The sequence below is a fragment of the Pleurodeles waltl genome, chromosome 4_2 (assembly GCF_031143425.1).
Source record: "Pleurodeles waltl isolate 20211129_DDA chromosome 4_2, aPleWal1.hap1.20221129, whole genome shotgun sequence".
Classification (NCBI taxonomy): Eukaryota; Metazoa; Chordata; class Amphibia; order Caudata; family Salamandridae; genus Pleurodeles; species Pleurodeles waltl.
The window spans coordinates 530,949,989-530,964,367 of record NC_090443.1 but is presented as its reverse complement, the minus strand read 5'-3'; the positions used below and the strand labels follow the sequence as shown (position 1 = coordinate 530,964,367).

At 49.3% G+C, this 14,379-nt stretch overlaps 1 protein-coding gene across 1 annotated transcript in view; it reads right to left on the bottom strand.

Moving 5' to 3' along the window:
• The window catches only part of SHCBP1L (SHC binding and spindle associated 1 like), a 1,202,144-nt gene that overhangs the window by 146,815 nt on the left and 1,040,950 nt on the right, over window positions 1–14,379 (bottom strand). The gene's annotated exons all lie outside the window — the stretch shown is intronic.

The following is a 14,379-nucleotide window of genomic DNA, read 5'->3' as shown; positions in this document are numbered from 1 at the left end:
AAAGTTATTTACCTGTAATCCAAGTTCTCTGTCATGGGTATTGTAAGGAAATGCCTCCTTGGCATGGTTGCCCCCTGACTTTTTGCCTTTGCTGATGCTATGTTTACAATTGAAAGTGTGCTGAGGCCTGCTAACCAGGCCCCAGCACCAGTGTTCTTTCCCTAACCTGTACTTTTGTATCCACAATTGGCAGACCCTGGCATCCAGATAAGTCCCTTGTAACTGGTACTTCTGGTACCAAGGGCCCGGATGCCAAGGAAGGTCTCTAAGGGCTGCAGCATGTCTTATGCCACCCTGGAGACCTCTCACTCAGCACAGACACACTGCTTGCCAGCTTGTGTGTGCTAGTGAGGACAAAACGAGTAAGTCGACATGGCACTCCCCTCAGGGTGCCATGCCAGCCTCTCACTGCCTATGCAGTATAGGTAAGACACCCCTCTAGCAGGCTGTAAGGAAATGCCTCCTTGGCATGGTTGCCCCCTGACTTTTTGCCTTTGCTGATGCTATGTTTACAATTGAAAGTGTGCTGAGGCCTGCTAACCAGGCCCCAGCACCAGTGTTCTTTCCCTAACCTGTACTTTTGTATCCACAATTGGCAGACCCTGGCATCCAGATAAGTCCCTTGTAACTGGTACTTCTAGTACCAAGGGCCCTGATGCCAAGGAAGGTCTCTAAGGGCTGCAGCATGTCTTATGCCACCCTGGAGACCTCTCACTCAGCACAGACACACTGCTTGCCAGCTTGTGTGTGCTAGTGAGGACAAAACGAGTAAGTCGACATGGCACTCCCCTCAGGGTGCCATGCCAGCCTCTCACTGCCTATGCAGTATAGGTAAGACACCCCTCTAGCAGGCCTTACAGCCCTAAGGCAGGGTGCACTATACCATAGGTGAGGGTACCAGTGCATGAGCATGGTACCCCTACAGTGTCTAAACAAAACCTTAGACATTGTAAGTACAGGGTAGCCATAAGAGTATATGGTCTGGGAGTCTGTCAAACACGAACTCCACAGCACCATAATGGCTACACTGAAAACTGGGAAGTTTGGTATCAAACTTCTCAGCACAATAAATGCACACTGATGCCAGTGTACATTTTATTGTAAAATACACCACAGAGGGCACCTTAGAGGTGCCCCCTGAAACGTAACCGACTATCTGTGTAGGCTGACTAGTTTTAGCAGCCTGCCACAAACCGAGACATGTTGCTGGCCCCATGGGGAGAGTGCCTTTGTCACTCTGAGGCCAGTAACAAAGCCTGCACTGGGTGGAGATGCTAACACCTCTCCCAGGCAGGAATTGTCACACCTGGCGGTGAGCCTCAAAGGCTCACCTCCTTTGTGCCAACCCAGCAGGACACTCCAGCTAGTGGAGTTGCCCGCCCCCTCCGGCCAGGCCCCACTTTTGGCGGCAAGGCCGGAGAAAATAATGAGAATAACAAGGAGGAGTCACTGGCCAGTCAGGACAGCCCCTAAGGTGTCCTGAGCTGAGGTGACTCTAACTTTTAGAAATCCTCCATCTTGCAGATGGAGGATTCCCCCAATAGGGTTAGGATTGTGACCCCCTCCCCTTGGGAGGAGGCACAAAGAGGGTGTACCCACCCTCAGGGCTAGTAGCCATTGGCTACTAACCCCCCAGACCTAAACACGCCCTTAAATTTAGTATTTAAGGGCTACCCTGAACCCTAGAAGATTAGATTCCTGCAACTACAAGAAGAAGGACTGCCTAGCTGAAAACCCCTGCAGCGGAAGACCAGAAGACGACAACTGCCTTGGCTCCAGAAACTCACCGGCCTGTCTCCTGCCTTCCAAAGATCCTGCTCCAGCGACGCCTTCCAAAGGGACCAGCGACCTCGACATCCTCTGAGGACTGCCCCTGCTTCGAAAAGACAAGAAACTCCCGAGGACAGCGGACCTGCTCCAAGAAAAGCTGCAACTTTGTTTCCAGCAGCTCCAAAGAACCCTGCAAGCTCCCCGCAAGAAGCGTGAGACTTGCAACACTGCACCCGGCGACCCCGACTCGGCTGGTGGCGATCCAACACCTCAGGAGGGACCCCAGGACTACTCTGATACTGTGAGTACCAAAACCTGTCCCCCCTGAGCCCCCACAGCGCCGCCTGCAGAGGGAATCCCGAGGCTTCCCCTGACCGCGACTCTTTGAACCTAAAGTCCCGACGCCTGGGAGAGACCCTGCACCCGCAGCCCCCAGGACCTGAAGGACCGGACTTTCACTGGAGGAGTGACCCCCAGGAGTCCCTCTCCCTCGCCCAAGTGGAGGTTTCCCCGAGGAATCCCCCCCTTGCCTGCCTGCAGCGCTGAAGAGATCCCGAGATCTCTCATAGACTAACATTGAAAACCCGACGCTTGTTTCTACACTGCACCCGGCCGCCCCCGCGCCGCTGAGGGTGAAATTTCTGTGTGGGCTTGTGTCCCCCCCGGTGCCCTACAAAACCCCCCTGGTCTGCCCTCCGAAGACGCGGGTACTTACCTGCAAGCAGACCGGAACCGGGGCACCCCCTTCTCTCCATTCTAGCCTATGTGTTTTGGGCACCACTTTGAACTCTGCACCTGACCGGCCCTGAGCTGCTGGTGTGGTGACTTTGGGGTTGCTCTGAACCCCCAACGGTGGGCTACCTTGGACCAAGAACTGAACCCTGTAAGTGTCTTACTTACCTGGTAAAACTAACAAAAACTTACCTCCCCTAGGAACTGTGAAAATTGCACTAAGTGTCCACTTTTAAAACAGCTATTTGTGAATAACTTGAAAAGTATACATGCAATTTTGATGATTTGAAGTTCCTAAAGTACTTACCTGCAATACCTTTCGAATGAGATATTACATGTAGAATTTGAACCTGTGGTTCTTAAAATAAACTAAGAAAAGATATTTTTTCTATATAAAAACCTATTGGCTGGATTTGTCTCTGAGTGTGTGTACCTCATTTATTGTCTATGTGTATGTACAACAAATGCTTAACACTACTCCTTGGATAAGCCTACTGCTCGACCACACTACCACAAAATAGAGCATTAGTATTATCTCTTTTTACCACTATTTTACCTCTAAGGGGAACCCTTGGACTCTGTGCCTGCTATTCCTTACTTTGAAATAGCACATACAGAGCCAACTTCCTACACAGGCCTTACAGCCCTAAGGCAGGGTGCACTATACCATAGGTGAGGGTACCAGTGCATGAGCATGGTACCCCTACAGTGTCTAAACAAAACCTTAGACATTGTAAGTGCAGGGTAGCCATAAGAGTATATGGTCTGGGAGTCTGTCAAACACGAACTCCACAGCACCATAATGGCTACACTGAAAACTGGGAAGTTTGGTATCAAACTTCTCAGCACAATAAATGCACACTGATGCCAGTGTACATTTTATTGCAAAATACACCCCAGAGGGCACCTTAGAGGTGCCCCCTGAAACTTAACCGACTGTCTGTGTAGGCTGACTAGTTCCAGCAGCCTGCCACACCAGAGACATGTTGCTGGCCCCATGGGGAGAGTGCCTTTGTCACTCTGAGGCCAGTAACAAAGCCTGCACTGGGTGGAGATGCTAACACCTCCCCCAGGCAGGAGCTGTGACACCTGGCGGTGAGCCTCAAAGGCTCACCCCTTTGTCACAGCCCAGCAGGGCACTCCAGCTTAGTGGAGTTGCCCGCCCCCTCCGGCCACGGCCCCCACTTTTGGCGGCAAGGCTGGAGGGAACAAAGAAAGCAACAAGGAGGAGTCACTGGCCAGTCAGGACAGCCCCTAAGGTGTCCTGAGCTGAAGTGACTCTAACTTTTAGAAATCCTCCATCTTGCAGATGGAGGATTCCCCCAATAGGGTTAGGATTGTGACCCCCCTCCCCTTGGGAGGAGGCACAAAGAGGGTGTACCCACCCTCAGGGCTAGTAGCCATTGGCTACTAACCCCCCAGACCTAAACACGCCCTTAAATTTAGTATTTAAGGGCTACCCTGAACCCTAGAAAATTAGATTCCTGCAACTACAAGAAGAAGGACTGCCTAGCTGAAAAACCCCTGCAGAGGAAGACCAGAAGACGACAACTGCCTTGGCTCCAGAAACTCACCGGCCTGTCTCCTGCCTTCCAAAGATCCTGCTCCAGCGACGCCTTCCAAAGGGACCAGCGACCTCGACATCCTCTGAGGACTGCCCCTGCTTCGAAAAGACAAGAAACTCCCGAGGACAGCGGACCTGCTCCAAGAAAGGCTGCAACTTTGTTTCCAGCAGCCTTGAAAGAACCCTGCAAGCTCCCCGCAAGAAGCGTGAGACTTGCAACACTGCACCCGGCGACCCCGACTCGGCTGGTGGAGATCCAACACCTCAGGAGGGACCCCAGGACTACTCTGATACTGTGAGTACAAAAACCTGTCCCCCCTGAGCCCCCACAGCGCCGCCTGCAGAGGGAATCCCGAGGCTTCCCCTGACCGCGACTCTCTGAAACCTAAGTCCCGACGCCTGGAAAAGACCCTGCACCCGCAGCCCCCAGGACCTGAAGGACTGAACTTTCACTGGAGAAGTGACCCCCAGGAGTCCCTCTCCCTTGCCCAGGTGGAGGTTTCCCCGAGGAAGCCCCCCCCTTGCCTGCCTGCAGCGCTGAAGAGATCCGTTGATCTCTCATAGACTAACATTGCGAACCCGACGCTTGTTTCTACACTGCACCCGGCCGCCCCCGCGCTGCTGAGGGTGAAATTTCTGTGTGGGCTTGTGTCCCCCCCGGTGCCCTACAAAACCCCCCTGGTCTGCCCTCCGAAGACGCGGGTACTTACCTGCAAGCAGACCGGAACCGGGGCACCCCCTTCTCTCCATTCTAGCCTATGCGTTTTGGGCACCACTTTGAACTCTGCACCTGACCGGCCCTGAGCTGCTGGTGTGGTGACTTTGGGGTTGCTCTGAACCCCCAACGGTGGGCTACCTTGGACCAAGAACTGAACCCTGTAAGTGTCTTACTTACCTGGTAAAACTAACAAAAACTTACCTCCCCCAGGAACTGTGAAAATTGCACTAAGTGTCCACTTTTAAAGTAGCTATTTGTCAATAACTTGAAAAGTATACATGCAATTGAAATGATTCAAAGTTCCTAATGTACTTACCTGCAATACCTTTCAAACAAGATATTACATGTTAAATTTGAACCTGTGGTTCTTAAAATAAACTAAGAAAAGATATTTTTCTATAACAAAACCTATTGGCTGGATTTGTCTCTGAGTGTGTGTACCTCATTTATTGTCTATGTGTATGTACAACAAATGCTTAACACTACTCCTTGGATAAGCCTACTGCTCGACCACACTACCACAAAATAGAGCATTAGTATTATCTATTTTTACCACTATTTTACCTCTAAGGGGAACCCTTGGACTCTGTGCATGCTATTCCTTACTTTGAAATAGCACATACAGAGCCAACTTCCTACATTGGTGGATCAGCGGTGGGGTACAAGACTTTGCATTTGCTGGACTACTCAGCCAATACCTGATCACACGACAAATTCCAAAATTGTCATTAGAAATTGATTTTTGCAATTTGAAAAGTTTTCTAAATTCTTAAAAGACCTGCTAGGGCCTTGTGTTAGATCCTGTTTAGCATTTCTTTTAGAGTTTAAAAGTTTGTAAAAGTTTGAATTAGATTCTAGAACCAGTTGTAGATTCTTAAAAAGTATTCCAACTTTTAGAAGCAAAATGTCTAGCACAGATGTGACTGTGGTGGAACTCGACACCACACCTTACCTCCATCTTAAGATGAGGGAGCTAAGGTCACTCTGTAAAATAAAGAAAATAACAATGGGCCCCAAACCTACCAAAATACAGCTCCAGGAGCTTTTGGCAGAGTTTGAAAAGGCCAACCCCTCTGAGGGTGGCAACTCAGAGGAAGAGGATAGTGACTTGGAGGAAAATTCCCCCCTACCAGTCCTATCTAGGGAGAACAGGGTCCCTCAAACCCTGACTCCAAAAATAATAGTCAGAGATGCTGGTTCCCTCACAGGAGAGACCAACACCTCTGAAATCACTGAAGATAACTCCAGTGAAGAGGACATCCAGTTAGCCAGGATGGCCAAAAGATTGGCTTTGGAAAGACAGATCCTAGCCATAGAGAGGGAAAGACAAGAGATGGGCCTAGGACCCATCAATGGTGGCAGCAACATAAATAGGGTCAGAGATTCTCCTGACATGTTGAAAATCCCTAAAGGGATTGTAACTAAATATGAAGATGGTGATGACATCACCAAATGGTTCACAGCTTTTGAGAGGGCTTGTGTAACCAGAAAAGTGAACAGATCTCACTGGGGTGCTCTCCTTTGGGAAATGTTCACAGGAAAGTGTAGGGATAGACTCCTCACACTCTCTGGACAAGATGCAGAATCTTATGACCTCATGAAGGGTACCCCGATTGAGGGCTTTGGATTCTCCACTGAGGAGTATAGGATTAGATTCAGGGGGGCTCAAAAATCCTCGAGCCAGACCTGGGTTGACTTTGTAGACTACTCAGTAAAAACACTAGATGGTTGGATTCAAGGCAGTGGTGTAAGTAATTATGATGGGCTGTACAATTTATTTGTAAAAGAACACCTGTTAAGTAATTGTTTCAATGATAAACTGCATCAGCATCTGGTAGACCTAGGACCAATTTCTCCCCAAGAATTGGGAAAGAAGGCGGACCATTGGGTCAAGACTAGGGTGTCCAAAACTTCCACAGGGGGTGACCAAAAGAAAGGGGTCACAAAACCTCCCCAGGGGAAAGGTGGTGAGACAGCCAAAAATAAAAATAGTCAAGAGTCTTCTAAAGGCCCCCAAAAACCTGCACAGGAGGGTGGGCCCAGAGCCTCTTCACAAACCAATCCTGGGTACAAGGGTAAAAACTTTGATCCCAAAAAGGCCTGGTGTCGAAACTGTAGTCAGTCTGGACACCAAACTGGAGACGAGGCCTGTCCCAAGAAAAGTTCCACTCCAAACTCCAATCCAGGTAACACTGGAATGGCTAGTCTCCAAGTGGGATCAACAGTGTGCCCAGAGCAAATCAGGGTCCACACTGAAGCTACTCTAGTCTCTGAGGGTGGGGTGGATTTAGCCACACTAGCTGCCTGGCCCCCTAACATGCAAAAATACAGGCAGCAGCTCTTTATTAATGGGACAAGTGTAGAGGGCCTGAGGGATACAGGTGCCAGTGTCACCATGGTGACAGAAAAACTGGTTTCCCCTGGCCAATACCTGACTGGAAAAACTTATACAGTCACCAATGCTGACAATCAAACTAAAGCACATCCCATGGCAATGGTAACTTTAGAATGGGGAGGGGTCAATGGCCTGAAACAGGTGGTGGTCTCCTCAAACATCCCAGTAGACTGTCTGCTTGGAAATGACCTGGAGTCCTCAGCATGGGCTGAGGTAGAGCTAAAAACCCATGCAGCCATGCTGGGTATCCCTGAACTGGTGTGTGTAAAAACAAGAGCACAATGCAAGGCACAGGGTGAAAAAGTAGAGCTGGAGTCTGGAAAAATGGCCCAGCCTACCAAGAGAAAAGGAAAGTCAGTTGGGAAACCAACTGCAACACAGTCAGAAAAAGGGAACCTCTCTTCTCAGGAAGAAGTTCTGCCCTCTGAGGGAACTGAGCCTTTGGAACTTGAACCTTATCAGGTTGAGCTCTTAGGCCCAGGGGGACCCTCAAGGGAGGAGCTGTGTAAGGGACAAGAAACCTGTCCCTCTCTTGAAGGCCTTAGGCAGCAAGCTGCTGAAGAGTCCAAGGGCAAGAAAAATGGAACACATAGGGTCTATTGGGAAGATGGACTCCTGTACACTGAGGCCAGAGACCCCAAACCTGGTGCCACTAGGAGAGTGGTAGTGCCTCAGTCGTTCAGAGAGTTTATTCTGACCTTAGCCCATGATATTCCCCTTGCTGGGCATTTGGGACAAACCAAGACGTGGGAGAGGTTAGTCAACCACTTCTACTGGCCCAATATGTCCCAGAAGGTTAAGGAGTTTTGCCTCTCCTGCCCCACCTGTCAATCCAGTGGTAAGACAGGTGGGCACCCAAAGGCCCCCCTCATTCCACTTCCAGTGGTGGGGGTCCCCTTTGAAAGAGTGGGTGTGGACATAGTTGGTCCACTGGAACCTCCCACAGCCTCAGGAAATATGTACATCCTAGTAGTAGTGGATCATGCTACTAGGTATCCTGAAGCTATTCCCCTTAGGTCGACTACTGCCCCTGCAGTAGCCAAGGCCCTCATTGGTATCTTTACCAGAGTGGGTTTCCCTAAGGAGGTGGTGTCTGACAGAGGTACCAACTTCATGTCAGCATACCTAAAACACATGTAGAATGAGTGTGGAGTGACTTACAAATTCACTACACCATACCATCCACAAACTAATGGCTTAGTTGAGAGATTCAACAAGACATTAAAAGGCATGATCATGGGGCTCCCAGAAAAGCTCAAAAGGAGATGGGATGTCCTCTTGCCATGTCTGCTTTTCGCTTACAGAGAGGTGCCACAGAAGGGAGTAGGATTCTCACCCTTTGAACTTCTGTTTGGTCATCCTGTAAGGGGACCACTTGCTCTTGTTAAAGAAGGCTGGGAGAGACCTCTTCATGAGCCTAAACAAGACATAGTGGACTATGTACTTGGCCTTCGCTCTAGAATGGCAGAGTACATGGAAAAGGCAACCAAAAACCTTGAGGCCAGCCAACAGCTCCAGAGGTTTTGGCATGACCAAAAGGCTGCACTGGTTGAGTTCCAACCAGGGCAGAAAGTCTGGGTTCTGGAGCCTGTGGCTCCCAGGGCACTCCAGGACAAATGGAGTGGCCCTTACCCAGTGCTAGAAAGGAAGAGTCAGGTCACCTACCTGGTGGACCTGGGCACAAGCAGGAGCCCCAAGAGGGTGATCCATGTGAACCGCCTTAAGCTCTTCCATGACAGGGCTGATGTAAATCTGTTGATGGTAACAGATGAGGATCAGGAGGCAGAGAGTGAACCTCTCCCTGATCTTCTGTCATCAGACCCAAAAGATGGCTCAGTAGATGGAGTGATCTACTCAGACACCCTCTCTGGCCAACAGCAAGCTGATTGTAGGAGAGTCCTACAACAGTTTCCTGAACTCTTCTCCTTAACCCCTGGTCAGACACACCTGTGTACCCATGATGTGGACACAGGAGACAGCATGCCTGTCAAGAACAAAATCTTTAGACAATCTGACCATGTTAAGGAAAGCATCAAGGTGGAAGTCCACAAGATGCTGGAATTGGGAGTAATTGAGCGCTCTGACAGCCCCTGGGCTAGCCCAGTGGTCTTAGTCCCCAAACCTCACACCAAAGATGGAAAGAAAGAGATGAGGTTTTGTGTGGACTACAGGGGGCTCAATTCTGTCACCAAGACAGATGCTCATCCAATTCCTAGAGCTGATGAGCTCATAGATAAATTAGGTGCTGCCAAATTCTTAAGTACCTTTGACTTGACAGCAGGGTACTGGCAAATAAAAATGGCACCTGGAGCAAAAGAGAAAACAGCATTCTCCACACCTGATGGGCATTATCAGTTTACTGTTATGCCCTTTGGTTTAAAGAATGCCCCTGCCACCTTCCAAAGGTTGGTGAATCAAGTCCTTGCTGGCTTGGAGTCATTTAGCACAGCTTATCTTGATGATATTGCTGTCTTTAGCTCCACCTGGCAGGATCACCTGGTCCACCTGAAGAAGGTTTTGAAGGCTCTGCAATCTGCAGGCCTCTCTATCAAGGCATCCAAATGCCAGATAGGGCAGGGAACTGTGGTTTACTTAGGCCACCTTGTAGGTGGAGGCCAAGTTCAGCCACTCCAACCCAAGATCCAGACTATTCTGGACTGGGTAGCTCCAAAAACCCAGACTCAAGTCAGGGCATTCCTTGGCTTGACTGGGTATTACAGGAGGTTTGTGAAGGGATATGGATCCATTGTGACAGCCCTCACTGAACTCACCTCCAAGAAAATGCCCAAGAAAGTGAACTGGACTGTGGAATGCCAACAGGCCTTTGACACCCTGAAACAAGCAATGTGCTCAGCACCAGTTCTAAAAGCTCCAGATTATTCTAAGCAGTTCATTGTGCAGACAGATGCCTCTGAACATGGGATAGGGGCAGTTTTGTCCCAAACAAATGATGATGGCCTTGACCAGCCTGTTGCTTTCATTAGCAGGAGGTTACTCCCCAGGGAGCAGCGTTGGAGTGCCATTGAGAGGGAGGCCTTTGCTGTGGTTTGGTCCCTGAAGAAGCTGAGACCATACCTCTTTGGGACTCACTTCCTAGTTCAAACTGACCACAGACCTCTCAAATGGCTGATGCAAATGAAAGGTGAAAATCCTAAACTGTTGAGGTGGTCCATCTCCCTACAGGGAATGGACTTTATAGTGGAACACAGACCTGGGACTGCCCATGCCAATGCAGATGGCCTTTCCAGGTTCTTCCACTTAGAAAATGAAGACTCTCTTGGGAAAGGTTAGTCTCATCCTCTTTCGTTTGGGGGGGGGGAGGTTGTGTAAGGAAATGCCTCCTTGGCATGGTTGCCCCCTGACTTTTTGCCTTTGCTGATGCTATGTTTACAATTGAAAGTGTGCTGAGGCCTGCTAACCAGGCCCCAGCACCAGTGTTCTTTCCCTAACCTGTACTTTTGTATCCACAATTGGCAGACCCTGGCATCCAGATAAGTCCCTTGTAACTGGTACTTCTGGTACCAAGGGCCCGGATGCCAAGGAAGGTCTCTAAGGGCTGCAGCATGTCTTATGCCACCCTGGAGACCTCTCACTCAGCACAGACACACTGCTTGCCAGCTTGTGTGTGCTAGTGAGGACAAAACGAGTAAGTCGACATGGCACTCCCCTCAGGGTGCCATGCCAGCCTCTCACTGCCTATGCAGAATAGGTAAGACACCCCTCTAGCAGGCCTTACAGCCCTAAGGCAGGGTGCACTATACCATAGGTGAGGGTACCAGTGCATGAGCATGGTACCCCTACAGTGTCTAAACAAAACCTTAGACATTGTAAGTGCAGGGTAGCCATAAGAGTATATGGTCTGGGAGTCTGTCAAACACGAACTCCACAGCACCATAATGGCTACACTGAAAACTGGGAAGTTTGGTATCAAACTTCTCAGCACAATAAATGCACACTGATGCCAGTGTACATTTTATTGCAAAATACACCCCAGAGGGCACCTTAGAGGTGCCCCCTGAAACTTAACCGACTGTCTGTGTAGGCTGACTAGTTCCAGCAGCCTGCCACACCAGAGACATGTTGCTGGCCCCATGGGGAGAGTGCCTTTGTCACTCTGAGGCCAGTAACAAAGCCTGCACTGGGTGGAGATGCTAACACCTCCCCCAGGCAGGAGTTGTGACACCTGGCGGTGAGCCTCAAAGGCTCACCCCTTTGTCACAGCCCAGCAGGGCACTCCAGCTTAGTGGAGTTGCCCGCCCCCTCCGGCCACGGCCCCCACTTTTGGCGGCAAGGCTGGAGGGAACAAAGAAAGCAACAAGGAGGAGTCACTGGCCAGTCAGGACAGCCCCTAAGGTGTCCTGAGCTGAAGTGACTCTAACTTTTAGAAATCCTCCATCTTGCAGATGGAGGATTCCCCCAATAGGGTTAGGATTGTGACCCCCCTCCCCTTGGGAGGAGGCACAAAGAGGGTGTACCCACCCTCAGGGCTAGTAGCCATTGGCTACTAACCCCCCAGACCTAAACACGCCCTTAAATTTAGTATTTAAGGGCTACCCTGAACCCTAGAAAATTAGATTCCTGCAACTACAAGAAGAAGGACTGCCTAGCTGAAAAAACCCTGCAGAGGAAGACCAGAAGACGACAACTGCCTTGGCTCCAGAAACTCACCGGCCTGTCTCCTGCCTTCCAAAGATCCTGCTCCAGCGACGCCTTCCAAAGGGACCAGCGACCTCGACATCCTCTGAGGACTGCCCCTGCTTCGAAAAGACAAGAAACTCCTGAGGACAGCGGACCTGCTCCAAGAAAGGCTGCAACTTTGTTTCCAGCAGCCTTGAAAGAACCCTGCAAGCTCCCCGCAAGAAGCGTGAGACTTGCAACACTGCACCCGGCGACCCCGACTCGGCTGGTGGAGATCCAACACCTCAGGAGGGACCCCAGGACTACTCTGATACTGTGAGTACAAAAACCTGTCCCCCCTGAGCCCCCACAGCGCCGCCTGCAGAGGGAATCCCGAGGCTTCCCCTGACCGCGACTCTCTGAAACCTAAGTCCCGACGCCTGGAAAAGACCCTGCACCCGCAGCCCCCAGGACCTGAAGGACTGAACTTTCACTGGAGAAGTGACCCCCAGGAGTCCCTCTCCCTTGCCCAGGTGGAGGTTTCCCCGAGGAAGCCCCCCCCTTGCCTGCCTGCAGCGCTGAAGAGATCCGTTGATCTCTCATAGACTAACATTGCGAACCCGACGCTTGTTTCTACACTGCACCCGGCCGCCCCCGCGCTGCTGAGGGTGAAATTTCTGTGTGGGCTTGTGTCCCCCCCGGTGCCCTACAAAACCCCCCTGGTCTGCCCTCCGAAGACGCGGGTACTTACCTGCAAGCAGACCGGAACCGGGGCACCCCCTTCTCTCCATTCTAGCCTATGTGTTTTGGGCACCACTTTGAACTCTGCACCTGACCGGCCCTGAGCTGCTGGTGTGGTGACTTTGGGGTTGCTCTGAACCCCCAACGGTGGGCTACCTTGGACCAAGAACTGAACCCTGTAAGTGTCCTACTTACCTGGTAAAACTAACAAAAACTTACCTCCCCCAGGAACTGTGAAAATTGCACTAAGTGTCCACTTTTAAAGTAGCTATTTGTCAATAACTTGAAAAGTATACATGCAATTGAAATGATTCAAAGTTCCTAATGTACTTACCTGCAATACCTTTCAAACAAGATATTACATGTTAAATTTGAACCTGTGGTTCTTAAAATAAACTAAGAAAAGATATTTTTCTATAACAAAACCTATTGGCTGGATTTGTCTCTGAGTGTGTGTACCTCATTTATTGTCTATGTGTATGTACAACAAATGCTTAACACTACTCCTTGGATAAGCCTACTGCTCGACCACACTACCACAAAATAGAGCATTAGTATTATCTATTTTTACCACTATTTTACCTCTAAGGGGAACCCTTGGACTCTGTGCATGCTATTCCTTACTTTGAAATAGCACATACAGAGCCAACTTCCTACAGGTATTCTCTCTGAATTCATAAACAACAGAATGGCTCCGCAATGTGTGGAATTTCAGGAGTATTCTTTATCTCCAAATGATTTAGAAGTAGAAAAAAACATTTTTTACATTTCTTTTATTATTAAAAAAAAAACAATTAGTCAAATTAAAAAGCATTGTGCGTTTGGTTTAAAATATTACAAAAATAAACCCTTTTAACACCCTAGGTGAAGGAACAAGTAGTCTCTAATAGGCAAAGCACAGACAGTGCACATTTGAAACTGCACCCTTAATATATTGTAAATGCAGCCAGTCTTCCCATCTTGCAATAAGTGAAGCAGTTAATTTGAAGGAAATATAGTGGAAGGATAATTCTTTACAGACTTTTTGTCAACACATTTGGAAAAGACGGGGAGGCAGGCGGGTTGTTTATGGACATCTGAGAGAATATCCATGACACTGAAATAGGACTATAGTTAAGTAACTTTTCCTTTCCAGCCACAGGATTCTCTCTGATACAAATAAGCCGTAGAATGGGACAGAAAACTACCATACAAACAGCCCAGGAGGAGGGTTCCAAATATTAAGTCAAACAGACAAACCTAAACCTTCTAGGCAAATATCTTCAGCATAGAGGCCTCACCCTATGAAACATGGTGCAAGTCGGCCTTGTGCATGGGCTCAAATGGAGGACCCATTAATTTGAAGAACTATGCTGAGCACCCATAAGGCAGAGGCTTTCCTAATTGAAAGGTGGACCTTCTAGGAAATCCTTTATCGCTGTGATACTGAAAAAGTATGTGAGAAAGTAGCCTCTTTCTAGCACGGTTACTCCCATTTTTGGCCTGATTGTCAGTGTTTGTCAGTGTGTTTTTACTGTCTCACTGGGAACCTGGTAGCCAGGACCCCAGTGCTCATAGTTTCAGACCTATTTGTCAGTGTCTTTTTACTGTCTCACTGGGATCCTGCTAGCCAGGACCCCAGTGCTCATAGTTTGTGGCCTATGTGTGTTGTCAGTGTGCTTGACTGTATCACTGGAGTTCTGCTAACCAGAACTCCAGTGCTTATGCTCTCTCTGTTTGTCACTATAGTTTAGTGACTCCATATTCCAATTCTAATTGGCACACTAGACCCCCCTTATAAGTCCCTAGTATATTGTACCTAGGTACCCAGGGCATTGGGGTTCCAGGATATTCTTATGGGCT